The sequence below is a fragment of the Budorcas taxicolor genome, chromosome 7, assembly GCF_023091745.1.
Source record: "Budorcas taxicolor isolate Tak-1 chromosome 7, Takin1.1, whole genome shotgun sequence".
NCBI classification, from domain to species: Eukaryota; Metazoa; Chordata; class Mammalia; order Artiodactyla; family Bovidae; genus Budorcas; species Budorcas taxicolor.
This window is the reverse complement of record NC_068916.1, coordinates 31,971,777-31,999,548: the sequence shown is the minus strand read 5'-3', so window position 1 is coordinate 31,999,548 and position 27,772 is coordinate 31,971,777.

The following is a 27,772-nucleotide window of genomic DNA, read 5'->3' as shown; positions in this document are numbered from 1 at the left end:
AAAATGTATTTTCAGTCTAAAAGTGCTACACTTCATAGTTCCTAAAAGAATCTAGTTTCATGAAACATCTTCATAATTCTTATACTCTATTGAATGTAAGAATTTCCTGAGTGACCTTGTCAACACATTGTAGAGTCCTCGGTCTACTGAACATGAGGATATTGAGCTGACTTTAGGCACTGTCTGCTAGTAAGATTAATGTCTACTTTTGATTTCAGAGAGCACAACACAAAAAGAAAGAAATTAAAGGTTATAAAATTATGTTAAATACATTGCATTGCACTGCTCAGTTGCTCAGTTGGCTCCAACTATTTACCACCCCAGGGACTGTGGCCTGTCCTCCATCCATGGGATTTTTCAGCGAAGAATACTGGAGTGGGTTGTCATTTCCTCCTCCAGGTGATCTTCCTGACCCAGAGACTGAACCCATGTCTTCTGCATCTCCTACACTGGCAGGTAGACTCTTTACCACTGAGCCACCTGGGACTTACATTAACTACATTGGAGAAATACAAATTCTCTTTTTTACCTAAGTAGGTTTCCCATGGTTAATCATTTTATTCACCTTCTCATTCACCCTCAACATCTCCATTACTCTTTTGTATTTCAAACTCAAGTAGAAAAACTCCAATTAAGATTAACTCCAACTCTGATGACTTTGATCTTGTTCCTATGGCTAGAACAAAGCCACCTAACCTTTCTGACTTTAACTTAAAGACCACGAAATTTGAGTAGACATTTAAACTGCCCTGACACTCCCCTATTTTTTTTTTTTCAGCCAGTCCATACTGCCTCTCTCAGAGTGGGCCATTTACTACCTCTTCTTATCCATTCTATTTCCCAAAGCCTCTTCCCTCTCAACAGACACTATTTTAAATATTTCAATGTGTGCACATGCTCAGTTGCTAAGTTGTATGCAACCCCATGGGTTGTAGCCTACCAGGTTTCTCTGTCCGTGGGATTTCCCCGGCAAGAACACCGAACTGGGTTATCATTTCCTTCTCCAGCAGATCTTCCAGACCCAGGGATTGAACCTGTGTCTCCGCCATTACAGGAGGATTCTTTACCACTGAGCCACCCGGGAATCCCAAATATTTCAATGATAAAATATAAATAATTGAAAGAGAATTTCTGTATCTTTCCATACGTGGTCTTCACTTCTGTCACAGTGTTTAAAAAATAAGCTCTCTACTTTAGCAATAGGTCCAATCCTTGCTGACTTACTCAAGGACTTCTGCAATTCATTACTTTCTTCTGCAACATCACCTTTCCTATTGATTGGATTATTTCCATCAATATACAAACATATTGTAATACTGCTTATCTAACAAAATAAGTAAACAATCTTGACTTTATGCCTTACAAGTGACTCCTTCATTTCTCTTACTCCCAAATACTAATAGCAAAAATCTTGTAAGAATTAACAATTGTTATTTTGCACTTCCTCTTCCCTATTGTCCTATTCCTCTTCAACACTTCACTAAAAGCTCTTACAAAGATCACCACTGATCTCCATGTTGCCAAATCCATAATTACTTATCTGTCCCATCTTCCTCCATCTCTCAGTGTTTTCAGCACAGTCATTATTTTCCCTTGAAATCGTTTCTTCAAATGACTTTCTAAACACCACACTTTCTTGATTCTCCTACTTCGCCAGCTGTTTCTTTATGGTCTCCTTGACTTCACCCAAGAATTTAACTCTCGACCTTCATCTCTCATCTCTTCTCTTATTTATACTTATTCCCTTTGGGATCAGATTCATTCCAGTTTTAAAATCAATCTCTACACTAAAAACTTTATTTTTATCGCTGGTCCTAAACTCTTACCTGAACTCTGTCCTGTATATCCAACAGGTTAATTTGGTATCAACCTTTGATGTCTAACAAGCACAATAAAAACTTACACCCAAAGTCAACTCCAAATCCTCAAATCTTTTCTCCAAATTGCCATAGATTCTTCACCATAGACTCTTAGCTAAGGACTAATAGTCTAAGGACTGCTGCCATAGACTCAATCTATTTCAGCCTACATATGACACAAAAGCCAGAAATAATTATTGTGATGAAATAATCAACCTAAATAATCATTTAAAATTAAGATCTTATCATTCTTATACACAAAATTTTTCAACAGCTTCCCTTAACACTTAAACCCCACTCTTAACCTTGATCTACAAAACCAAACATGATCTAGTCTCTGTATACTTCTCTGGTTTGTTCTTTGATAATTCTCACACTTCCTTACAATGTTCTAATAATGAGCATCTAGGAAACCCTGGTACACTCTTGGTGGGAATATAAATTGGTACAGCCACTGTGAAAAACTGTATGGAATTTCCTCAGAAACTAAAAATAGAGCTACCATGCATGTGTGTGTGTGCTCAGTCGTATCTAACTCTCTGCAACACCAGGGATTTTAGCCCACCAGGCTCCTCTGTCCATGGGACTTTTCAGGCTAGAATACTGGAGCAGATTGCCATTTCCTTCTCCAAGAGCGACCTTATGACTTAGTAATTTCATTACCAGGTATATATCCCAAAACTGCCAAAACACTAATTTGAAAAAATACATGAACCCCACTATTTACTGCCAAACATTTATAATTGCGAAGATATGGAAGCAATCTAAGTGTACATCAGTAGATGAAAGAATAAAGATGATACAGTATACATATACAATGGAATACTGAAAGTGTTAGTCATTCAGTCATGTCTGAATCTTTGCAACCCATGCATGGCCTGTAGCCCACCAAGCTTCTCTGTCCAAGACATTCTCCAGGCAAGAATACTGGAATAGGTAGCCATTTCCTTCTAGAGGGGATCTTCCTAACCCAGGAATTGAATCTAGGTCTCCTGCATTGCAGATTGATTTTTTACCATTTGCCACCAGGGAAGTCCACAATGGAATACTCAGTTCAGTTGCTTAGTTGTATCAGACTCTTTGCAACCCCATGAATTGCAGCACGCCAGGCCTCCCTGTCCATCACCAACTCCCAGAGTTCACTCAGACTCATGTCCATTGAGTCAGTGATGCCATCTGGAATACTACTGCTGCTGCTGCTGCTGCTGCTGAGTCGCGTCAGTCGTGTCGGACTCTGTGCGACCCCATAGATGGCAGCCCACCAGGCTCCTCCGTCCCTGGGATTCTCCAGGCAAGAACACCAGATTGGGTTGCCATTTCCTTCTCCAATGCATGAAAGTGAAAAGTGAAAGTGAAGTCACTCAGTTGTGTCTGACTCTTGGCGACTAGTCAGCTATAAAAAAGAATGAAATTTTTCCATTTGTAACAACATGGATGGACTTCGAGGGTCTTATGCTAAGTGAATGAAGTTGGGCAGAGAAAGACAAACATTATATTATGTCATTCATATGTACAATCTAAAAAAAAAAAAAATAAAACCAGTGAATAAAACAAAAAAGAAACAGACTCACAGATATAGAGAAAAAATACATGGTTACCAGTAGGGAGAGGGAAGAGGGGATGAGCAAGATACAGGGGATTAAGAGGCACAGATTACTATGTATAAGATAAATATGCTATAAGGATATATTGTACATAATTAAATGTAAATAATTTAAAATTAAATAGACAAGTCATGTGGCTCATAAGAGAAGGTTTCTACTGTTAATAACTGAATGTCCTCAGTTTCTAGTTGTTATTGTTCAGTTGCTCAGTCATGTCTGACTCCTAGTGACCCCACGGACTGCAGCATGCCCAGCTTCTCTGTCCTTCACCATCTCCTAGAGTTCACTTAATATCATGTCCATTGAGTGGGTGATGCCATCCAACCATGTCATCCTCTATTGTCCACTTTTCCTCCTGCCTTCAATTTTTCCCAGCATCAGGGTCTTTTCCAATGATTTGGCTCTTCACGTCAGGTGGCCAAAGTACTGGAGCTTCAGCTTCAGCATCAGTCCCTCCAGAGAATATTCAAGGTTGATTTCCTTTAGGATTGACTGGTTTGATCTCCTTGCTTTCTCCAGTTTACCTCTGTTTAAGTCAAGAAGCTATAATATTCATTTAATCACCCAAACCCAAATCACCTGCCTAATATAAGCACCCTTTCCATAAGTGGCAAATGACATACAGAGACTCAGTCTAATCAATAGAACACCTACAAAAACATAATCATCTCTCAATTTGTGCTTTCTGAATATTTGATTCATCAGGCACAGGTGCAGCTACTAAGGACTGAAAAAGGCAGACAGAAATAAGAAGAGTCCAAAGGACACACCGCAGTTTGGGTGTTTGCAGTAAGAAAGGCAGTCCTTCACACAACCTGCATATAACACAGTTTGGGGAGGTAGTTATCTTGGAAGCCAGATAAAGAAATGACGAGCCAGTGTGAGGACACTGCAGTAGTGACTTAGACAGTCTAGTCAATAAAGAAAGAGTTTAGAAGAATGTAGAATAAAGATGTCCAGAAGTCAAATAAAGGGCAAAAGTAGTTGATCAGAAAGAGGAGCTTTAAAAATTATTACGATCCAGTTACATGGAAAGTAACAATTATGCTTCTGAGGCTGCATTTAAGTCTTACATTTAAAAACTTTTTAATTCTCAACTCAACAATTGGCCTAATGTTTTTCTCTGAAAATGTTTCAAGACTTACAGATATCACTCTCTTCCATTTTCCTTTCCCTCAAAATCACTCCAAATAATCAATGAAGAAAACCAAAGTATTTCATTGACAAATTACTATTGTTAGCAATTTAGAACAGTATTTCTTGGCCTCTAACACTGGGCAAGAATACTGGAGTGGGTTGCCATTTCCTTCTCCAGGGGATCTTCCTGACCCAGGGATCGAACCCAGGTCTCCTATGTTGCAGACAGATTCTTTACCAACTGAGCTACAGGGAAGCCCCTAAAACCAAAACACATATTAATAGAAGCAGAATGGTCATCTTTACCACCTGTAATCAATCTGCCTTTATATTTTTATGGGAGGATACTTCTATGACACACATAAAATTGAATATGGGTAACTGTCATGTTTCAAAGAAACCAGAGTTCACAGCTACTATAAGGAGAATACAAACAGTAAGAATAATCAAAGTTGTGGGTATTTCTCCTACAATAGTTCAGGGAATTTCTTAGGTCTTTCCATTGGTTATTTTAAGGTCAATTCTGTTCTCATATTTATAAGACAATACATTACTCATGCTAATATGTAAACAAAATCACTGCAGATGGTGACTGCAGCCATGAAATTAAAAGACGCTTACTCCTTGGAAGAAAAGTTATGACCAACCTAGATAGTATATTCAAAAGCAGAGACATTACTTTGCCGACTAAGGTCCGTCTAGTCAAGGCTATGGTTTTTCCTGTGGTCATGTATGGATGTGAGAGTTGGAATGTGAAGAAGGCTGAGTGCCAAAGAACTGATGCTTTTGAACTGTGGTGTTGGAGAAGACTCTTGAGAGTCCCTTGGACTGCAAGGAAATCCAAGCAGTCCATTCTGAAGGAGATCAACTCTGGGATTTCTTTGGAAGGAATGATGCTAAAGCTGAAACTCCAGTACTTTGGCCACCTCCTGCGAAGAGCTGACTCATTGGAAAAGACTCTGATGCTGGGAGGGATTGGGGGCAGGAGGAGAAGAGGACGACAGAGGATGAGATGGCTGGATGGCATCACTGACTCGATGGACGTGAGTCTGAGTGAACTCCGGGAGATGGTGATGGACAGGGAGGCCTGGCGTGCTGCGATTCATGGGGTCGCAAAGAGTCGGACATGACTGAGAGACTGAACTGAACTGAATATGTAAACATATTTTAAAAGCCTATAGCAAACACCATACATAAAAAAAAAACACACAAAATGGATTAAAGAATTAAATGTAAGACCAGAAACTATAAAACTCTTAGAGGAAAACAAAGGCAGTACACTATTTGACATATATCACAGCAAGATTCTCTTTGACCTACCTCCTTGTGTATGTTCTCAGACACTCAGTGGAGTCCAACTCTCTGCAACCCCATGGACTGTAGCCCACCAGGTTCTTCTGTCCATGGGATTCTCCAGGCAAGAATACTGGAGTGGGTTGCCATACCCTCCCCCAGGGGATCTTCCCCACCCATGAATCGAACTCATGTCCCCTGTACTGGCAGGCAGGTTCTTTACCATTTGTGTCCCTCCCCTACCCCAAGTAATGGAAATAAAAACAAAAATAAACAAATGGGACCAAATTAACCTCAAAAGCTTTTGCATAGCAAAGAAAACAATAGACAAGATTAAAAGACAACCCTCAGAATGGGAGAAAATAATTTCAAACAAAACTGACAAAAGATTAATCTCAAGAATACAAAAGCAGCTCATACAACTCAATATCAGAAAAACAAAAAGGCCACTCAAAAAAATGGGCAGAACTGAACAGACATTTCTCCAAAGAAAATATACAAATGGCCAATAAATGCATGAAAAGATGCTCAACATCACTCATTATTAGCGAAATGCAAATCAAAACTACAATGAGGTATGACCTCAAACTGGTCAAAATAGCCATCATCAGAAAATCGACAAACAAATGATGGGGAGGATAAGGAGGAAAGAGGACACTGCTACACTGTTGGCGGGAATGTAAAGGGAGATTCCTTTAAAAACTAGGAATAAATCTACTATATGTCCCAGCAGCACCACTACTGGACATACACTCTAAGAAAACCAGAATTCTAAAAGACACAGGTACCACAGTGTTCACTCCAGCACTATTTACAACAATCAGGACACAAAAGCAACCTAGATGTCGACAGATGAATGGATAAAAGATGTGTGGTACACATTATGTGTACAATGGAATATTACTTGGCCATTAAAAAATCACAAATTAGTCAGTTCTAGTGAGGTAAATGAACTTAAAGCCTGTTATAGAGTGAAGTCAGAAAAACAAATATAGTAAATTAATACATACATATGGAATCTAGGAAAATGGTATTAATTAACCTATTTGCAAGGAAGGAATGGAGAGGCAGGTGTAGAGAATGGACTTGGGGACATAGTTTAGAGGGCCTGAATGGGAGGAATGGAGAAAGAAGCATCAACATATATGCACTATCATGTGTAAAATGGATAGTTGGTGAGAAGTTGCTATACAACACAGGGAGCCTAGTCTGGTACTTTGTGATGACCTGGAGGGGTGGGATGGAGAAAGGGAGGGAGGCTCAAAAGGGAGGGGACATATGTATAATTATGGCTGATTTCCATTGTTGTACGGCAGAAACCAATTCCTTGTAAAAAAAAAAAAATTTTTTTTTTAATGTTTAAGCTTATAACAGTATGCTGGAGAAGACTCTTGAGAGTTCCTTGGACAGCAAGGAGATCAAGCCAGTCAATCCTAAAGGAAATCAACCCTGAATAATCACTGGGAGGACTGATGCTGAAGTTCCAATACTTTGGTCACCTGATGCAAAGAGCTAACGCACTAGGAAAGACCCTGATGCTGGGAAAGACTAACGGCAGGAGGAGAAGGGGACAACAGAGAATGAGATGGTTGGATGGCATCACCGACTCAATGGACATGAGTTTGAGCAAATTCTGGGAGATGACAAAAGACAGGGAAGCCTGGTTTGCTGCAGTCCATGTGATCGCAAAGAGTTGGACGCAACTAAGCAAATGAACAGCAAATAGCAGTATGTACAGGTGTCTTTCATGGAAATTTTCTGTTCAACTAAATTTAAAAACAGATTTTTCTTTTTACTATAGGATTTCTCAGGGAAGTTGACGTGCCCAAGAATTTAATGAATTTAAAAGGTAACAGATTCTACAGAGTTTCATATCTTTGATCAGGAAACCATGACTGTGAGCATCCATCTGGTGATATCATTTTGGTAACTACTGTTTACTTATTTGTGAAAGAGATAAATCCAAAACAGGTAAAAGTACAATGGCAAACCTACACAGTCTTTATTCCTTATATGTTGTAAGAGATGGTGAAACAGAGTAGCTCTACTCTTAATCGGGCTTTCTTGGTGGCTCCAGCAGTAAAGAATCTGTCTGCAATGCCAGAGACCAGGGTCAGAAAGATCCCCTGGAGAAGAGAACGGCTACCTACTCTAGTCTTCTTGCCTGGAGAATTCCATGGACAGAAGAGCCTGGTGGGCTACAGTCTATGGGGTCAAAAAGAGTCAGACACAACTGAGTAATTAACACACACACACACACACACACACACACACACACACACACACACACACACATTTAATCATCACACAAAATGAAAGGTCTTTTTGGTCCAAACATGTGGAAATGCAATTATACCTCACAAGTTGATGAAAACTAACTGATGGCAGATTCTTTCAACAAAGACAACTTAACTTTTTGCCTAACAGTTTCTGTAGATCGATATGAAAAGGATTTATGGCCCTCTAATCCACATATTTGTATAAAGGAAAAGCTAAGAGAAGTACAATAGAATTTTAGATTTTATGATTGTGTTTGGGGTCATAGTTTTATTTGGAGTGAAAGCTTATTTGGAAAAATGCAATATAATACAGTTTACAGAGCATTGTAAAATGATTCAAAGTCATAAAATGAGAGGCATTAAATAAGCCATTTTTCACCTTGGAAATGTAGAAAAAAAAATAGTTAACATTCAAAGTATACCCTAAGTTACTTACAAGATTTGTCTTCACATTTAGAAAACATTTAACACCACAAAATACAGGCTCCAGCAAGCACAATGTATCTTTATATATTAGCCTTCCACCTAAATCACTTACTAGCTAGCGTGTGACCTTGGAGAAAGTACTTAATGGCATGAGTACTCAGAGCACTCAAAGTCCTCATAAGTAAAATAGTAGAACTATGGAAACCCATATGGAAGCTATGGCAATAAACTAGACAAAAAGCATGACAGAGGTCTAGATTAGGGTGGGAACAGTGGAGATAGAGGGAAGTGAGCACATTCAAGTTGAGGGTAGAGCTGACAGGACCTTCTCCCAGGTTTGATGTTGGGGAAATAGGAAAGGAGAAAATCAAAAATAACTATCAGATTACCAGGTTGAGCAATAGGCTGAATACTTCTCAACAGGTAAGACTAGGCAGAAACAGATTTCAGAAAGGAAAATTAAGGGCTTAGTCTTGGCTATCTGAGTTTGAGATGACATGAAAATGTCAAATAAGCAAATATATACTTTGAATCCTAACTCAAACAAATGGTCTGGCCTTGTAATAAGAGTCATCAGAATGTGTTGGTAATTACCACCATGCCAGAGGACTTAATGAGATCACCTGTTATGAGAAAATAATATTGTCTCTAGTTTACCTAGATCATTTTTATATAAATCAACTGAGTTTTAAAACAAAAGCTTACATATTTCGTGTCACAGACTCCTTTGGTAGAATGACATCTATGGACACACTTTTCATAATAATTTTTCTTAATGTATAAAATACAATGCACAGGATAACAAGGAAACCAATTACTCTGAAATACACTTATCCAACCATAAAAATTAAATTTAAAATACTTATTTATTTTTAAGACACTATCTATGGAGGTAAGTCTAGAAATGACCATAAATTCAAAGTGGTGACAAGCATAAATGATATTTTGTAGTATCTGTAACAACTGGCATATGGTAGGAAAAAAATGTTATTTCTGCTAATGACAAAGACACAGATACTCTCATCCTATTGTGTGTGTATCTATACTCAAAATGAAAATAATACAAATGGTTAGTAGGGAGTACTTGCTCTCCTGAAGGAGGTCACTGTAGTATTAGGAGTAGCGAAGGGTAGAGAGAGCACACAAGTCATTAAACCACTGCATTATGGTGTGAGAACATTTATGAAAAATGAATGTTCACTGAGGCACAGGAGCACAGGGGAAGGCCTCAGTAAGTCTTCTCACATATGTATCTTTCGCCATGTAGGTGACGAAGTGTGCATTTGGCTTTTCATATGAAAAAAACATTAAAATGCATAAGGAATCTGAGAGAGCAATCAAGTGCAGCAGCAGCATAGTTCCTCTGTATTGTCCTACCCCTCTGTGTTATTTCTTTTCTCAAAAAGGCAGGAGAAAATCCAGGTATCTCACACCTGTTATTTCTTTCAGTCTCTCAAACAGCATCCTGATCTGTTCAACAGAATCAGGGTATAAAGAATCCTTTGAACTTACTAATCATTCTATGTGGAACCTACTTCTCCTAGATCATGACATGGTTTGGTTCCACATTTCATTCAGGTATCTGCCAACATGACCTTGTATGAAGACTTCTCTCAACACAGAATATGAAGACTTCTCTCAACACTGAATACAAAATAGCCCCTCTTCTACATCATTCTCTGCCTACATTTTTAAAATAGCACTTACAACTGCTTGAAATTATATTCTGGGGAGAAAAGACTAGTTTATTGTCAGACTTCGTCCCAAGGTCAGCTCCATAAGGGCTGTAACACAGTCTTGTTCATAGTTGTCTCTCCACAGGCCCTAGATAAGCAATTGGCACATGGTGGTAGTCAGTCCCTAAACATGTGCTGAGTAACTCAGTTAATCCACATATTGTTTAAGGATGTATTATCACTGGGTTGTAACCATGACTGCCACTCTGTTTCAAATGTCCTGGTGTCCCTCATGATCCACCTTGTACACGTGACACAATGCATCCCTTGCCCTTACATATGCTACAGAAACATCCGGGTGGCTGCCTCTTCCTTTATCATCCCCACCTTTTGTTAATGTTCCCTGTTCTCATCCATTGACATGCTGACAGAGTAGAAACTCTTAGATGTTGCATTCCAACGTAACATCCTGCCTATCGCTAAAGACAGTGACACTGTCACACTCTACATCCCTGTGCCAGGCTAGAAGGGACTTTGTCTCCCAATGCTACTGACAATGTGGTGGAGAAGTCCTTTGGCAACACCAGGCTAAGGCCTCAAAACACCACCTGGTCCTGCCTCTTCCCTGCTTCTTCTCTTCCTGCAGCTGACTCCCCTCCCTGCCTTTCCTCTAATTATATCTCCTCTCTCAGAGTACTAGCACATTAATTAATCAATTCCTTAATGTTTTCCATGTTTAAATTTGTCAACATAGTGGTATAGGCAAGAAAATGAGAATCTGCCAAGGCAGCCAGTTGAGACAGAATATGAATTAAAGAAAGTATTGGGGAGGTGAAGTGTACATGGATGAAAGAATATTAGGTAACAGGCTGATAACAGTAACAGATTAAATAAATAACATAGATAAAGAACATCTTCTAATGAATAGATAAATCTAGTTTGGGATATTTACAGTGCTAAGTGCCGCTAGTACAACCAACTATAATAGATACGTTGAAAAAAAGCAGTTAAGAATGTGAATTAAGGAGCTGGGAGCCATGAACATTTGGGAGGCCATAAATGAAGCATGAATATGGATCATGGCTCCCAGGAAAATTAAAGAACAGATAGCAGGGTGTCAAGATGCTAAAAAAAAAAAAAAAAACAAAGTTCAGCAGAATGATGATTTTGTTATTAAAATTCAAAGTTTTATGTAATACAAAAGCAGAAATTTCTGAAGAAAACAAAATTTGATTTCAAGTAGTTACCATTATTATTTTTTGGCCCTCAAGTGTGATTCCGTATAATAGGATAGCTACTGAAGTGTTACATTACCCTTTAAAAATGAAACTAACCTCCAAGCTTCAGTCACGGCACAGTTAACAAATAGTTTTAGAGGCGGCGGCAGAAACTGCCCCCTTCTCATCAACCAACTCCCTTCACCGAATCTGAACATGGAGCCAACTGCATTACAACACCCATCGCTCAACACTGATTTTTAAATCTTGCTTCTGACAGGTTACAGTGCCTTGCAAGGCAATTCTCAAAATTCATGAAAGAATAGGTGACTTGCCTGCCTGCTGCCAGCGCCTTCCCAGGCCGTCCTCGCTGTTCCTCCTCCTCCAATGCCTCAGTCCCCAGCCATGCCCCATGCCCTCACTGAACTCACTGGGCTGCAGGGCTGTCACCTGGTGCTGCCCTGCGGCTGCAGCGCCCTGGGCAGGAAGTGAGGAAGAGAAAGCCCAGGAGTGGCGGGGGAGTTAGTCCAACTCCCGGGCCCTTCTCCAATCCTCCCCCACCCCGGCTTGCTCCCTAAAAATTCAGGTCCCCCAGAAGGCCTGTTCTTGACCTGTGCCCCTTCAAAGTTGAGAAGTCAGAGCCCTAGGGCCAAAAGTAACTTATTTTACATAGTACTTTGAGAGACCAACCTCGTTCTTGCAGTACAAACAATGCGTAATTTTCCATAGTAATGCAGACAGTGAGCAATACCAATACGGAGGGTAGAGGACAGGTCTAAGATTAGTCTTTCGACTACAAGATTAAAATTGAGCTCTCCTGACCCCTGCCAGGACTTATTTGGATCACTAAGCCTTCCTCTGAGAAGCTAAAGACTCTGCTACCTCTTACGGAAGTCTGGAAGGCTCTGTCCTGGGGTTGGCAGATTGGGCCTGCCCCCTGATGGGTGATTAACAGTGTCTGAGTTGGCCTGGGACTACTTAAACCTCAAGCTGTTTCCTGCCATCTTCTAAAGCAGCAATTATTAAACTCTGGTGTGTGTGTAGGAATCACTTGAAAGCTGATAAAGAGACTGAGATTCATTGAAGGACCCAAGACTTTATTTTTACCAAGTGCCCCAAGTGATTCTAATAGAATGGAAGTTTGACAAACCAGAAGATGCCTACATTGTGTCTTAAGTTATCACACCCAAAAGGGAGATGATTATTGAAAGAGATTCCAAATTTCCTTGTTTTGCCTTTGTCCTTCAGATCAGTGTATTGTGCATTGCATTCTTTTGAAAAATACATATACAAATAAGTATTTTTAAAAAAATCAGGAGACAGTTGAAGCTGATCATTCCAAGATTCTCTGGTGCTCTCATGCATTTGCACAGGTTTCTTTCTGCATGGAACCCCCTCTCTCACCACTCCTTCCTCCCTGATCCCCTCCATACCTGGGCTGAACATTTCTGTTTTGTCACCCACAGGCCTACCTCTGATCTTTGCTCATTCATCTCACATTACTGTTTATCTGTCCCTGACCTAGGAGTCTCATGTTTTCTGCCATCATCTATGAACTGTGGCAGGAAAACTCGTTAACTGGCAAGCAGAGTAAAATCTCAGACCCTTCATGGATCTTGACAGAAACAAAAAGGACCATCAGGAGGCACCTGACCTGCCTCTTGAGAAATGTATTTACAGATCAGGAAACAACAATTAGAACTGGACATGGAACAATAGACTGGTTCCAAATAGGAAAAAGAGTATGTCAAGGCTGTATATTGTCACCCTGCTTATTTAACTTACATGCAGAATACATCATGAGCCACTGGGCTGGAAGAAGCACAAGCTGGAATCAAGATTGCCGGGAGAAATAGCAATAACCTCAGATATGCAGATGACACCACCTTTATGGCAGAAAGTGAAGAGGAACTAAAAAGCCTCTTGATGAAAGTGAAAGAGGAGAGTGAAAAAGTTGGCTTAAAGCTCAACATTCAGAAAACGAAGATCATGGCATCTGGTCCCATCACTTCATGGGAAGTAGATGGGGAAATAGTGGAAACAGTGTCAGACTTTATTTTTGGGGGCTCCAAAATCACTGCAGATGGTGATTGCAGCCATGAAATTAAAAGACGCTTACTCCTTGGAAGGAAAGGTATGACCAACCTAGATAGCATATTCAAAAGCAGAGACACTATTTTGCCAACAAAGGTCCGTCTAGTCAAGGCTATGGTTTTTCCTGTGGTCAAGTATGGATGTGAGAGTTGGACTGTGAAGAAAGCTAAGCACCGAAAAATTTATGCTTTTCAACTGTGGTGTTAGAGAAGACTCTTGACAGTCCCTTGGACTGCAAGGAGATCCAACCAGTCCATCCTAAAGGAGTTTGGTCCTGGGTGGTCATTGGAAGGACTGATGTTGAAGCTGAAACTCCAATATTTTGGCCACCTCATGTGAAGAGTTGACTCATTGGAAAAGACTCTGATGCTGGGAGGGATTGGGGGCAGGAGGAGAAGGGGATGACAGAGGATGAGATGGCTGGATGACATCACCGACTCGATGGACATGAGTTTGGGTAAATTCCAGGAGTTGGTGATATACATGGAGGCCTGGTGTGCTGTGATTCATGGGGTCACAAAGAGTCAGAAACAACTGAGCGACTGAACTGAACTGAACTGACGTCCAAATACTCTCACAAACTCTCCCAACTGCTCTCTGGCACTCAATATTTCACTCCATTCTCTAGATTGACTCTGATGCTTTGGTTAACTGCAAATATCCTCAGAGAGGAAAAAAAAAAACAAAAGTTATCACATAGGGAAAGAAAAAGAACACAGGGGCATAATTCTAAGGATATTGTGGAAAGTATACCTCAGAGCCACGAATGGAAGAAATGGCAACACATAAGAGAGTCTGGTATTACCCAAGGCAGATGTATCACCAAATTATTATTTTGACACCACACTTCTGTTCTGGTTAAACCATTTCTATATTTTCAGTATTAATGCTGGATTTTCTCTAAATTTGACAGCCTCCTCGCTGCAGAAAATATCTATAAACCACATTTTTTTTCAACTTTTGATAAAATAACCTATTTTAACTGATTTGTTACCCCAATCAGTTTATAGTTTCATGAAGATTTTGACTTCTAACATTTTAATCTTAATTGAATATAAGAGGTGAGCTCTTAAAGCAAGAAGTGGGGTTAATTCAAAGGAACTAATAGCACCTCACAAGAATTTATTTTTTAAATTTTTACTAAAAATTTTAAATCACTGTTAGCTTAGACTTGTGAAACAAACTTAAAAAATAAAACTCTTACAGACAATACTTTCTATTTATCATTTAAAAGCTCCAAATACTTTATGGGTAATATAAGTCATGTTACTACTCTTGGGAAATAAGCATATAAATTATGGTCCCTACTGCATAATTAGAAACCAAAAAAACCCATACAGGTATTCAGTCATTTTTCTAGGAAAACAACTTTCTAAACTATAAACAGAACCTAACACTTGACCACACTGCCTGTATCTGACCAGAGTCTATAATAAGTTCCCCTAAGTATAATAATAGGAGAGTTTCTATGAATGTTAACAGCTTTCTGAAATCCTGATAATGGAAGCCTGTATTTATGCTTCTAATCACCATGAATTTGGCAGCCACAAGCAGGTAAACATTTCCAGCATTTTGTATATGAGGAAGTATATATGTGTCAACATTGGATGGACAAAATATATTATTTTAATTGATTAACTAGTTTTTGTTATAGTACTTTAAAGGTTTTCCTGAGATTTTTAGCACAGGTTTATGGGAGTTCTCTGTGGTAAATGAATTCACAGCAAAACTTGTGAACTTCCAATCAGAAAGATGGGAATTCAAGAATGATAGAGGAAAGCTAAGCCAATCTTGGACAGAATGAGCAAAAGTATGTTAAAACTGCATCCCAGGGGACTTCACTAGCGGTCCGGTGGTTAAGAATCTGCCTTCCAATGCAGAGGACACAGGTTCAAACCCTGGTCAGGGAACTAGGATCCCACATGCACAAAGGAATCACTGAGGCTCCATGCCACAACTAAGACCCCACACAGCCAAATAAATCATAAATTTAAAAAGAAAAACTGAATCTCAGAGGGTGCATCCCAGGGAACACACCTACAACAGTTCTTGACGTGATCCAAACAAAAGATAGCTAAGATAGAGTTTTGTAACTAAATCAATTATTACCCACTGGTGATAGGGATTCCCCTGTTGGTTACAGATGGTACACTGTAGTCTCTGACACAAGTGGCAGTCCAATTGTTAAAACTCTCCTGAGCCATAAATTCAAATGTTATTTCAGTGGAGGAAAATACATTAATTGGTGAAAGAAAGTGAAAGTGTTACTCACTAAGTCATATCCGAGTCTTTGCAACCCCATGGACTATAGCCCACCAGGCTCCTCTGTCCATGACATTCTTCAGGAAAGAATAGTTGGAGTGGGTAACCATTCCTTTCTCCAGGGATTGAACCTGGGTCTCTACCTTCTGAGCCACCAGGGAATTCCTGTATCAAATATCTAAGAAATATGGGAGTAACAGCAACTAAAAATAAGACTATGCAATTGGGTGGTTATTACTAACAACTGATATTCTGAGAAAAAATAAAGAAAAGCTGAGTAATAAATCACTGATTTAATAGCTAAGTGTGAAATACCAGAGGGCCTTCTTGGAAGCTCACAGAGCTAATCTCTTGTAGAGGGCAGGGAAAGTTGAGGCCCAGGCCCAAGACTTAATAGCTGGAGTAACCAAACTCCAAAGAAGGTTAAACCTTCAACCAAGAAAGATCTGCTCTGCCAAGATAAGATTTTCTTAGAACTCAGTTTGTAAACAATGAAAGCCAAGCAGCTTGCCTTCGGACCCATAGCAAGATAGGCCCCGCTGAGCTCTCAAGCTGCAATGTAAGCAGCTCAGGTACTTGAGCAAATCAACTGAAAAACCTATGGTATTAAAGATTTTGGTGGTGGGAAAACATTCACGTGGAACTTAAAACTCCTAGGAAATCACATTAGAGAGTGTTAGAAGTCTTCAGCAAAGCCATGCTACCTGTAGCTGAAATTATGCACCTTTTGAAGAATACCTCCTAGGTTGCTCCTAAGATAGTTTATCCATGTGGTACTAAGTGATCTTGTTGCCAAATCTGCCCAACATGAGTTTGGTATTTTCAGACTCATCAAGTCATATGAAAAAGTGGGCCATCTCTCTTAAGATGGGACTAGCACAAGCAATGGCACCCCACTCCAGTACTCTTGCCTGGAAAATCTCATGGATGGAGGAGCCTAGAGGGCTGCAGTCCATGGGGTCGCTGAGGGTCGGATACAACTGAGCAACTTCACTTTCACTTTTCACTTTCATGCATTGGAGAAGGAAATGGCAACCCAATCTGGTGTTCTTGCCTGGAGAATCCCAGGGATGGGGGTGCCTAGTGGGCTGCCATCTATGGGGTCGCACAGAGTCAGACACAACTGAAGTGACTTAGCAGCAGCAGCAGCAGCACAAGCAGAACCTGAGGTTACAAGCACACTGTGTGAGCCTGTAGCCCACACCTCTTGTCATCACTGCTGCACACTAACTCTCCCTCAGCTCATGCCTGAGGCCATATGAGGCCTCCCTTACAACCGGCTGACCAAGGACGAAAAGCCCGAGCTTGGTTCAGAGACGGAACAGCTTAGTATGTGGGTGGCAGCCAAAAATGGACAGCAGTTATAATATCCTCATCCAAGAGGTGGCTTGCAAGTCAGTGGCCAGAGCTAATTCTCCCAATGTACAGAACTTGGGGACAGTTCACTATCATGCATTTACATGAAAAGAAAAGTAGCCTGAGAAAAGAATTAAAATGGGTTTTCCCTCCCATGAGCAAGAAATGTTTCATCATTCAGTTGAATCAGATGCTGTGATTCTAGTCAAACGAGCATGCTTCCTTTCTGCTGGTTTTATGATTAGAAATATATGATGAATGATGTCTCCATTTATTTTTATTTTTTTGGCTTGCTGAAAACATCAAACCAAAGATAAGGCACAACTGTGATATCTTTGCTAATCCACCTTGTTAGCATAATTACAGTTTTTTAAAATAGGATTTAGATTTCCTACTAGAAGGTTTTTTTCCAGATTTTAATTTCCCACTTAGACTTCTTTTAAAATATAATACCTCCCTATATCCTTCAGGTTGCATGGTTGAAAAGAAAGTAGATAATTGACGTATACTAGACTGGCAGATGGGTACTGATGTTTTTGCAAAAGCAAACACAGATATGAAACTGATCCTAAGGCAAGGCTGTTCCCTGGGATAACACTTGTTGGGCATTCTACTAGATTCAGTGTAGTTCCTGCTCTCCGCTGTTTATCAACTCGGCTTCTTTCCATTTTCATCCTAGAGTTCCTTATAACTTTTTGTCACAGAATTATGGGCTTAACCAACTGGGGTCAGCAAAGAAGCTAGTTAATAATGCCTTAAGGAGTTACTCTTTCCAGGACCATTTATATTTTAGTAGATATCTATAAAAACAAATAGGCTCAAGGCCCAAAGGAATATTTTTCAGATGATTGAATCTGACACATGCAGAAAGAGCTTTGGTAACCATCTCTCATTTTATATCATCTTCTGTATTTGGAGCATGAGAATTATGTTATCCATGAGCATCAAAAAATTGCCATTTCTAGCTCAGAGATCTTGACATATTTTGTTTTATTAGGCCTCAGAAGCCAAGTCAGAAGGGGCATACTTTTCATAGCTATCCTGTCATTTTTCCTTCTAAATGATTATATTCATATCAAAGACTCTTTTGAGAAAAAGATACAATTCTAGAAGCTGCAGCATCAACAGAACTTTATTCACTTTTGCAAATTCAAACCCATACAAACTTATTAATATAATCTGCTGCTTTGACTTAGTTTAGAATATGGTTTCCCATGCTTCTAAATAGCCATTCATTTCAGTAGCTGAATAATTTTCACTAATTTGATGTAACATAGTTTACCTTTATGTTATTAAATTAAGGTTACTTCTATATTTTTGCTATTGTGGACAATAGTTCAAAAAATATTTGGCACACTTAGCTTTATACTATTTGTGAATTATTTCTACGGAGTTAAATAACTGTAGTAGTGTTTAAGAAAAACATTTCTGTCTCCTGATTATTATTAATATCTTTATTATGTCTTCTCTCATAGCAACTATAATAATTTAAACCATTTAATAGGGCATCAAATCACCAAGAAATGAAGTTAACTTACCCAAAATAAAGAACCTCATCAGTAACAGAGCAGGTTTTAGGACTCATCTCTTGACTCCCTGCATTAATCTATTGCATACAGTTATACATATTTTTTTTAAAAAAAGGGAATCATAGGCTTTACTACGAAGAAGAGGGCTGTAGATTTCACTAAATCCCAAGGACAATGGGGACCTCATTTGATGCTGTTTTTACAGTTTAAAATACTATTTTTCCTGAGCCTCTGCTTTCTTAAAAATCTTTACACATTCTTCTTTAGACTGGAACTCATATTTTACTTTATAGAAGAAATCTCTCCTATTGGCCAGATTAGATTAGGTTTCTTATTAAATACTGTCATTCCAAACTAGTTTCTTCTTGTAGAATCTATTACAATTGTAATTAAATCATCAATAATTAATTACTTTCCTAATAAAACATAAGCTAATTTCTATCTGTCTGCTCTCCACTATACATATAAAACTCTGGCCACCGGATGCAAAGAGCTGTCTTATTGTAAAGGACCCCAATGCTGGGGAAAATTGCGGGCAGGAGGAGAAAGGGGCAACAGAGGATGAGATAGCTGAATGTCATTTCCAACTCAATGGATATTAATTTGAGCAAAATCCAGGAGATGGTGAAGGGTAAGGAAGCCTGGCATGCTGCAGTCCATAGGGTCTCAAAGAGACTGACGCAAATTAGGGACTAAACAGCAACAAAAATACATATACCTTAGACAGTGCCTTACAAATTATAAAGCCCCAAAATGTTTATTGAATGAATAGCAAACAAATAGATAGTAGGATGGACTGTCATATTATTATTTTAGCAGGACTGAAATCACACTTACCAAAAGTAGTATTATTTATCCTTTGCTAAAAGTCTGTAAGGAAACTTCTGGTTCAAGATAATGGATTTATTGTTAGCATTTTTCTTTATTGAGCCCCAAAATTACACTGGGATGATAGTGAAGATATACCATAAAAAAGAAAATATTATAATCTAAAAATAGGAAATATGCCATTGAAGAAGGAAAAATTTTCTGGCAGACAGAATATACTTGAGAGTGTAAGTGTGGAAAAATCAGACCACAGAAAATTACCAACCCAAGCCTTAAAAAGAAAAGACTAACACAGCAATGGGAGTCGTTTAGCTTGATGAAGACAGTCCATTCTAAAGGAAATCAGTCTTGAATACGGAAGGACTACTGCTGAAGCTGAAACTCTGTTATTTTGGCCACCTGATGAAAAGAACTGACTCATTGGAAAAGACCCTCATGCTGGGAGATTGAAGGCAGGAGGAGAAGGGGACAGCAGAGGATGAGATGGTTGGTTGGCATCACCAACTCAATGGACATGAGTCTGAGTAGGTTCTGGGAGTTGGTGATGGACAAGAAAGCCTGTCGTGCTTCAGCCCATGGGGTTGCAAAGAGCCAGACATGACTAAGTGACTGAATAACAACAACAAAAAGGAGCAGAAAGGAATTAAAATGAATACCTCTAGTTTTATGCTTAGAGAGATTAAGACAATCATTACTGAAAGCTCTTTTTAAGTCTAGGATTTAGAGAGCTGGAAAGAACATTGTGCCAACAATAAAAACTAGAAAATGCTGGATAAACTTCAAAAAATGATAATTTTTCTTAAATTGAGTTTGCAAGCTAATGAAGAAGCCTGAAATCCAAGAGAAGATGGGTCTTTCCTCAGAGAGATGAACCGGGGAATTCCTGCTCACCTGTAGCAGAACATGGGAAGAAGAAATCAGGCACCATCAAAGTTTAAGACTTTTAAAATTCAGGAAAATTTGTTTTTCATTGCTATATTAGTCAGCAATCTCCAGAGAAACAGAACTAATTGGAGAGAGACAAACAGACACACAATTTAATGATTTGGCTCATGCAGTTATGGAGGCGGCTGCTGCTGCTGCTGTTAAGTCATTTCAGTCGTGTCCGACTCTGTGTGACCCCATAGATGGCAGCCCACCAGGCTCCACCGTCCCTGAGATTCTCCAGGCAAGAACATCGGAGTGGGTTGCCATTGCCTTCTCCAAGGCATGAAAGTGAAAAGTGAAAGTGAAGTCGTTCAGTCATGTCCGACTCTTAGCGACCCCATGGACTGCAGCCCACCAGGCTCCTCCATCCATGGGATCCTCCAGGCAAGAGTACTGGAGTGGGTTGCCATTGCCTTCTCAGTTATGGAGGCTAGCAATCCTGAAATCTATAAGATGGGCCAGTAAACTGGAAACCCAGGAAAGAGCTGCTGCCAATGTTCAATTACAGAGGTCATCTGCAAGCAGAATTCCTTCTTACTCGAAAAGATAAGACTTTTGTTTTATTCAGCCCTTCAGCTGATTGGGCCAATCCATATTACAGAGGACAACCTGGATTTACAGAGGATTCACCTAGTTACATGTCACTCTCATCCAAAAACATCTTCACAGAAACATTTAGAATAATGTCTGACCAAATATCCAGGCACCGTGTTTACATATCTAGCTGAGTTGACCCATCAGATTAACCATCACAATTACGAAAACCTGAACTAGGCTAGCAGGAGCATGTTGAATCCTGGGAAGCTGTATACACAAAAGGATTTCATTTCCATTCACAGGTTCCTTTCCATTGACCTCCACCTTGGGCTCATGAAAAAGATTGGGGGCCAAGTGGAACACCAAAGAGAGCCTTTGTTGGTGCTGCAGGTCTGTAGGAGTGAAGCCTGAAGTTCTAATTAGACCCCTCTCTATGAAACAGAATCCTGAAGTGTCTGAAGGATAAAAGAAAGCCCTGGACCCCTGTCACAGAAGACTCAGTGTGGCTGTAGGAAAGAAAAAGAGGAAAATCCTACCCCTGAGAGAGAGAGGCAAGGAATCTTCCAAATTCCATACCAGTTGGGGTCTCCTACTTATGGAGAAAGACAAAAAAAAAAAAGAAGAAGAAGAAAAAAAGAAAATAAAAGCCTAACATTTCCAAAATAAAAAAGTCATAAATTGGTTGTCAGGGGGACAGAGAGGAGGGTCAGAGGGCGCACCCCTCACCCAAGGACCCAGAGCATATATAAGACTCAGGCTGAATCAGGACAAGAGAAAATACTCCTTGTTCCCCATCCCCCACCACCAGCCTAGAAAACACCTAGAATGTGCAACATCTGTCTACTGCTGGAGGAGAGGAAAAGTATGGAGAGAGACTTGCATTGTGGCACAGTTGAAAGGAAGATGACAGTGCAAGGGAACATTGAGACATACTTTCCAGCAAACCCCAGATTAAACAGAAGGAAACACTAGAGCAATTGAAGCTGGTTGTGGCCTAAGGGTAAACATAGCAACAAAAAATTCCAGACTCACACAAGTCCTGCAATATGGACTCAACATTTTATTCCAAGGGTATAGCAGAAGAGACCTGACCTTGGCCAGGCGTTAAGATGATTTCATTCAGTCTTTCCTATAATACTGGAGTGGGTAGCCATTCCCTTCTCCAGGGGATCTTCCTGACCCAGGGATCAAACCTGGGTCTCCTGCATTTCAGGTGGACTCTTTACCACCTGAGCAACCAGAGAAGCCCTATATTATGACATTATGTCCAAAGTCAGTTATAGCAATTATGTCTGAAATCAATTAAAAATTGTGAGACACTCACAGGAGAAAACAAACAGGCAAAAAAAAAAAATCCACAGAATTGGACTGGCAGACTATTTAGGTGTTGGACTGTACAGTAGAGGGCAACAAACAGGAATAAGGGAGTTGGTGATGGACAGGGAGGCCTGGTGTGCTGCGATTCACGGGGTCGCAAAGAGTCAGACACGACTGAGCGGCTGAACTGAACTGAACTGAAGAAGCAGTAGCTGAAAGCCAGACTCAAGTCTTCAGAATGTAAGGGTTTTGGGGGTTTTGTGGGTGTGTAATTTAAACTTTTTATTTTCTTTGGGGTACCCTCTATTAACAATATTGTGATAGTTTCAGGTGAACAATAAAGGAACTCAACCAAACATATACAGGTTTCCAGTCTCCCCCAAACTTCCCTTTCATCCAGGCTGCCACATATCATTGAGCAGAGTTCTATGTGCTATACAATAGGACCTTGTCGTTTATCCATTTTAAATAAAGCAGTGTGTACACGTCCATTTCAAACTCCCTAACTACCTCTTCCCCTCTAAAGAATCATTAAATGCATAGCAGAATGAATCTGAAACAACCCAAACCTAGATTCCTCTTCATATGATTTGGACCTCTGAGAATAAATTTAAAGTTTTAAAAGTATCTAAAAAGTAAACTTACCTTCAAAATTATAAAAATGATTTTGCATCTAATTTCCCATCAGCATTACTGGCAACCAGAGCAATGTCTTTAAAAGTCCAAAAGCAGTAAATTTTAAGTCTTAAATTCTACACTTAAAATATTAGTAGCTTTGATTTTGAAAACAAGATAAAGACATTTGAAGCTATAAAGGGACAAAGAGAAATTATTTGATGTAAAACCCAAGAAAAAAATTTAAAACAGAAAATCTAACAGAAAAGAAATAGGAGAGCCAAGAAACAATGACATTAACTCAATAGACAGCTGACAAAAAGTTGCAGAAGAACCCATTTCTGTCAGATTTAGACAACAGTCCAGCCCAACCTGACCAAATAGCAAGAAGTATAATTAAAAGGCTGCATGTACTTAATTATAATCCACATTTTTGTTAGATCACCAGAGAATGTGTATTTACCTTAAAGCTTGAGAAAAACTGGTTATGATCTAAATTAGTGGCTTAATATATCACATGTAAACTGATAAGATCTAAAGTTGATAAATCAAGAAAGAAATAAAGGTTCAAGAATGATAATTAGAATTATGGGCATGGGGAACAAAAACTTGAACTAAAAATAGAAATGTTTACTGATTATTACCTCTTAGAAGTAAGATTATAGGATTAAATAGAATATTTTACTTTTCATTTTTCACTGTATATTAGTAGCTTGTGTTTATTTTTAACTATGTAAATAAGTTACTTTATAGCTACTGTAAGATTGGGAACTCCAATGACTGCAAAATATGCATAGTTCCACAACTGTTTTAAACCTCAATAACTGTTTTGTTATGGATTTGTTAGTTTTGGTGTACTAGACTGGATAATCACTACATTCAAATTAAATTTAGAAAAAACAAATACAATGAACCATAAAAAAAGATTTACAAACTACAGTTAAGTTTCTACTTATTTTTAAAGTATTCAATACAGTTAAATTCCATTTTGGCTCAACAAAAAGCTATGACAGTTTCTTAGATTTGATTGGAATTATACTTGAAAATGTTTGCCTTTGGGATTGAAAAACAAATCCCTTTGAAAGAGCAACTATTTATTGTTCATATCACAACATAATGAATTTCTAAATGAGAAACCATTATTTCTACATATTTGCAATTGAAGGTTGGACTTACAACTCTTGAATCCATGTTCACAGTGGAGTAGCTCTAAAATGAGATTAATCCCACTTCTCTACTCCAAACACTAAAAAGAATTAACCATTTTCTTGTTTTCATTACTGATATAAACCCAATCTGTTTGTAATTTCCCAAAGTTACATACAACCATTTCGAATCAGTTAGCTGTGTTATGGTAATAAATAAGCTATAAATCTCAATGGCTTATAGTAATAAATATTTACTTTTACTTTTTACTTTTCATGTTGGCTATTGTGGGTCTCTGCTGTACATGTTCTGTCATTCAAGGATTCAGGCCAAAGATGAGACATCTTTCTGGGACATAAAATTCTCAAAGCAGGGAGGAAAGCACAAGAGAATTGGTGGGAATAAGACACAATGGCTGTTGAAGATGTCTGCTTAGATGTAGTATATTTAACTGCTGATCACATTCCACTGGACAAAGGTCAATGTCCATAGAATAAGAATCTCTATTTCACACAGTAAGCGCAATAAGTTACATAGAAACCTGCAAAATGGAAGAAACTATTTGCAAGTGATGCAACCAACAAAGGATTAATCTCCAAAACTATTTATAAACAGCTCTTGCAGCTCCATATAAAAACAACAACAACAACAACAACAACCTGTATTGCTAATCCTGTTCACAGTGCCAATTGTCTCACTGTGTCTCACTGTGTGCACTGTTCATTGAACCCATGGTAGACAAGGTGCAAGCAGGGAAGCTGGAAGAAAACTCAAGGAGCTCTAGGAACTGCAGATGACTTTATTCTCTCCTGGCTATAGCAGCAGCCATAGCAGCAGACACACTATCTTCTCACCTCTCATGGTTGGCCCAACAGACACAACCATGACGCAGCAGTAACGTCGCTGCTTCTTAGGTGATCATATACGTGTACACACAAAGTAACCCTGTGTACAAAGTAGCCCGTGACCAAATGAGTACCTCGTGATGTGCATGCACAGCGCTATAAATGATCTCAGTTTTTACACACTCATTATTTATAAAAGGTGGGGTGAGAGAGCCTGAACATGCCATCTTGGCTAATTTTCTCTCTCCCCACACAACCCAATCAGAAAATGGGCAGAAGATCTAAATAGATATTTCTCCAAAGAAGACATACCCTCGGCCAAAAAGCACATGAAAAGATGCTCAACATCACTAATTCTTAGATAAAAGCAAATCAAAAACACAATGAGATATCACCTCACACTGGTTAGAATGATCATCATTAAAAAGTCTACAAACAAATGTTGGAGAAAAGGGAACCATTCTATACTGGCAATTACATTCCCAACTGGTATAGCCACTATGGAAAACAGTATGGAGTTTCCTTAAGAAACTAAAAATAGAGCTACCATATGATCCATCAATCCCACTTCTGGACATATCTGCAGAGAAAACAATAATGTGAAAAGATCCATGTACCCCAGTGTTCACTGCAGCACTGTTTACAGTAACCAAGACATGGAAACAACATAAATGTCCATCAATGACAGGATAAAGAAGATGTGGTACACATGTACAATAAAATATTATTTGGCCATTAAAAAGAATGAAATAATGCCATTTGAAGCAACGTGGATTGACCTGGAGGGAGATTATCAAATTAAGTGAAGTGAGTCACACAAAGACAAATACCCTATGATATTGCTTATATATGGAATCTTTTTAAAAATGATACAAATAAACGTATTTACAAAACAGAAACAGACTCACAAACTGAAAACAAATGGTTATCAAAGGGGAAATGTTGTGGGGAGGGGTAAATTGTGAGTTTGAGATGAATATCACACATCACTCTCTTTAAAATAGATAACCAACAAGAACCTACTGTACAACACAGGGAACTCCGCTCAATATTCTGCAACAGCCCATATGGGAAAAGAATTTCAAAAAGAATAGATATATGTATATGTATAATGGAATCATTTTGCTGTACACCTGAAACTAACACAATATACTCCGTACAATGATACTCCAACATAAAATAAAAATTTTTTTAAAGAAATAGGAACCATAATTTTCTTTCAAAAAGGAGAAGTAAATTTAAGGGAACACTGATAAAATTTTCCATAAACCCTTCTATTCCCTTTAACTTCACTTTGTCATACTACCTGGGAAGATATTCTGAGGTTATAGACAAGATGATGAGTATTCCTCAGAGCAACTGGAAAGCTGGAGGAACTGAATACCCACCAAAAGCCCAGCTGAGTAAACTGAATAATGAAACTTTTTAAATCCACTTTAACACCACAAAAAAATTCTGTATTTTCATTAAACTGATATCACTTCAAATTAACCTTTAATTCAGTTCAGTTCAGTTGCTGAGTTGCGTCTGACTCTTTGCGACCCCATGAATCACAGCATGCCAGGCCTCCCTGTCCATCACCAACTCCTGGAGTTCACTCAGACCCACATACATCGAGTCAGTGATGCCATCCAGCCATCCCATCCTCGGTCGTCCCCTTTTCCTCCTGCCCCCAATCCCTCCCAGCATCAAAGTCTTTTTCAGTGAGTCAACTCTTCACATGATATGATGAAAATCATTAATTCATGAATATTATTTCTATATAGAATTATTTTAAAAAGACAATGAGAGATAAGACATACATGAGAAGCTTTAATTAAGCATAGGATTAAAACTGGGAGCCAAATTTGATACCAGATTAGTTCTAATAATCAATTTCTCAGTTGACTAGAAAGAGCTATTTAATTCTAATCAGATACATCAAAATAAAACTCAGGAAAGAATTTTGTATAAAACATTAGAGCTTATCAGACTATATGATGTTTCTCTATATGCAGAGATTCTGCAAGACAGGCTGTAGACTGAAACTTTGTCAATATCGTTGTACCACATTTATTAGGGAGAGTTTGCCCATACCTCTTATTCAAATAGCTATTGTCTTTGATTAATAGACTGTCTAGTGTTAAAATTCTGGTACTATCAAACAATAAATGATGCAAGGGGTGTTCTCATCTAGCTATGATAGGAATAAAAAACGTTGCAATGATTATTTAATGATTTCTATCATAAAAACATGTAGTATAGCTGTTACAAAAAAAAAAAAAAAGCCACGAAGGCACTGATGGCACTAAATAGAAAGCCTCTAGAAATAGAACAAGAAATAGATCTGTACTGTACATACATTCACCTCTATGTTTTGTTACTTTACATTCAAATACAAAGCTGCAAAGGGAGAGAGAATATCATTTTGTCCTTAAATTTTATAGCAAAATACTCAATTAATTGACATCAGCTTTCCAATTTGATACCATATGACACAGATCTACTTTCATTTTTCTTCCTCGTCATCAATCTTAGGTTTGATAAAAATAAGCCAGATGTAGAACAATAAGGAAGTAATCCATGGGGTGAGAGGGACTGAAGTTTTTGAGGAATGAGAATGTAGGGCAGTAAAAATATTACAAATAGTCCTTTATTGGAACTCAGCTATGGAAAAAGTCAATCAAACTGTTTGAGCTTCATGTATAGAATGGAAGTAAGACATATCTCCAAACATTGATGAGTTAGAGAGATAAAAACGTAACATAGTTCTTGATGCATAAGTGACATTCAATTTTTCCAAGCATTTATTGTTTTTATGTTTGTTTTTAATATTTTACGAACAT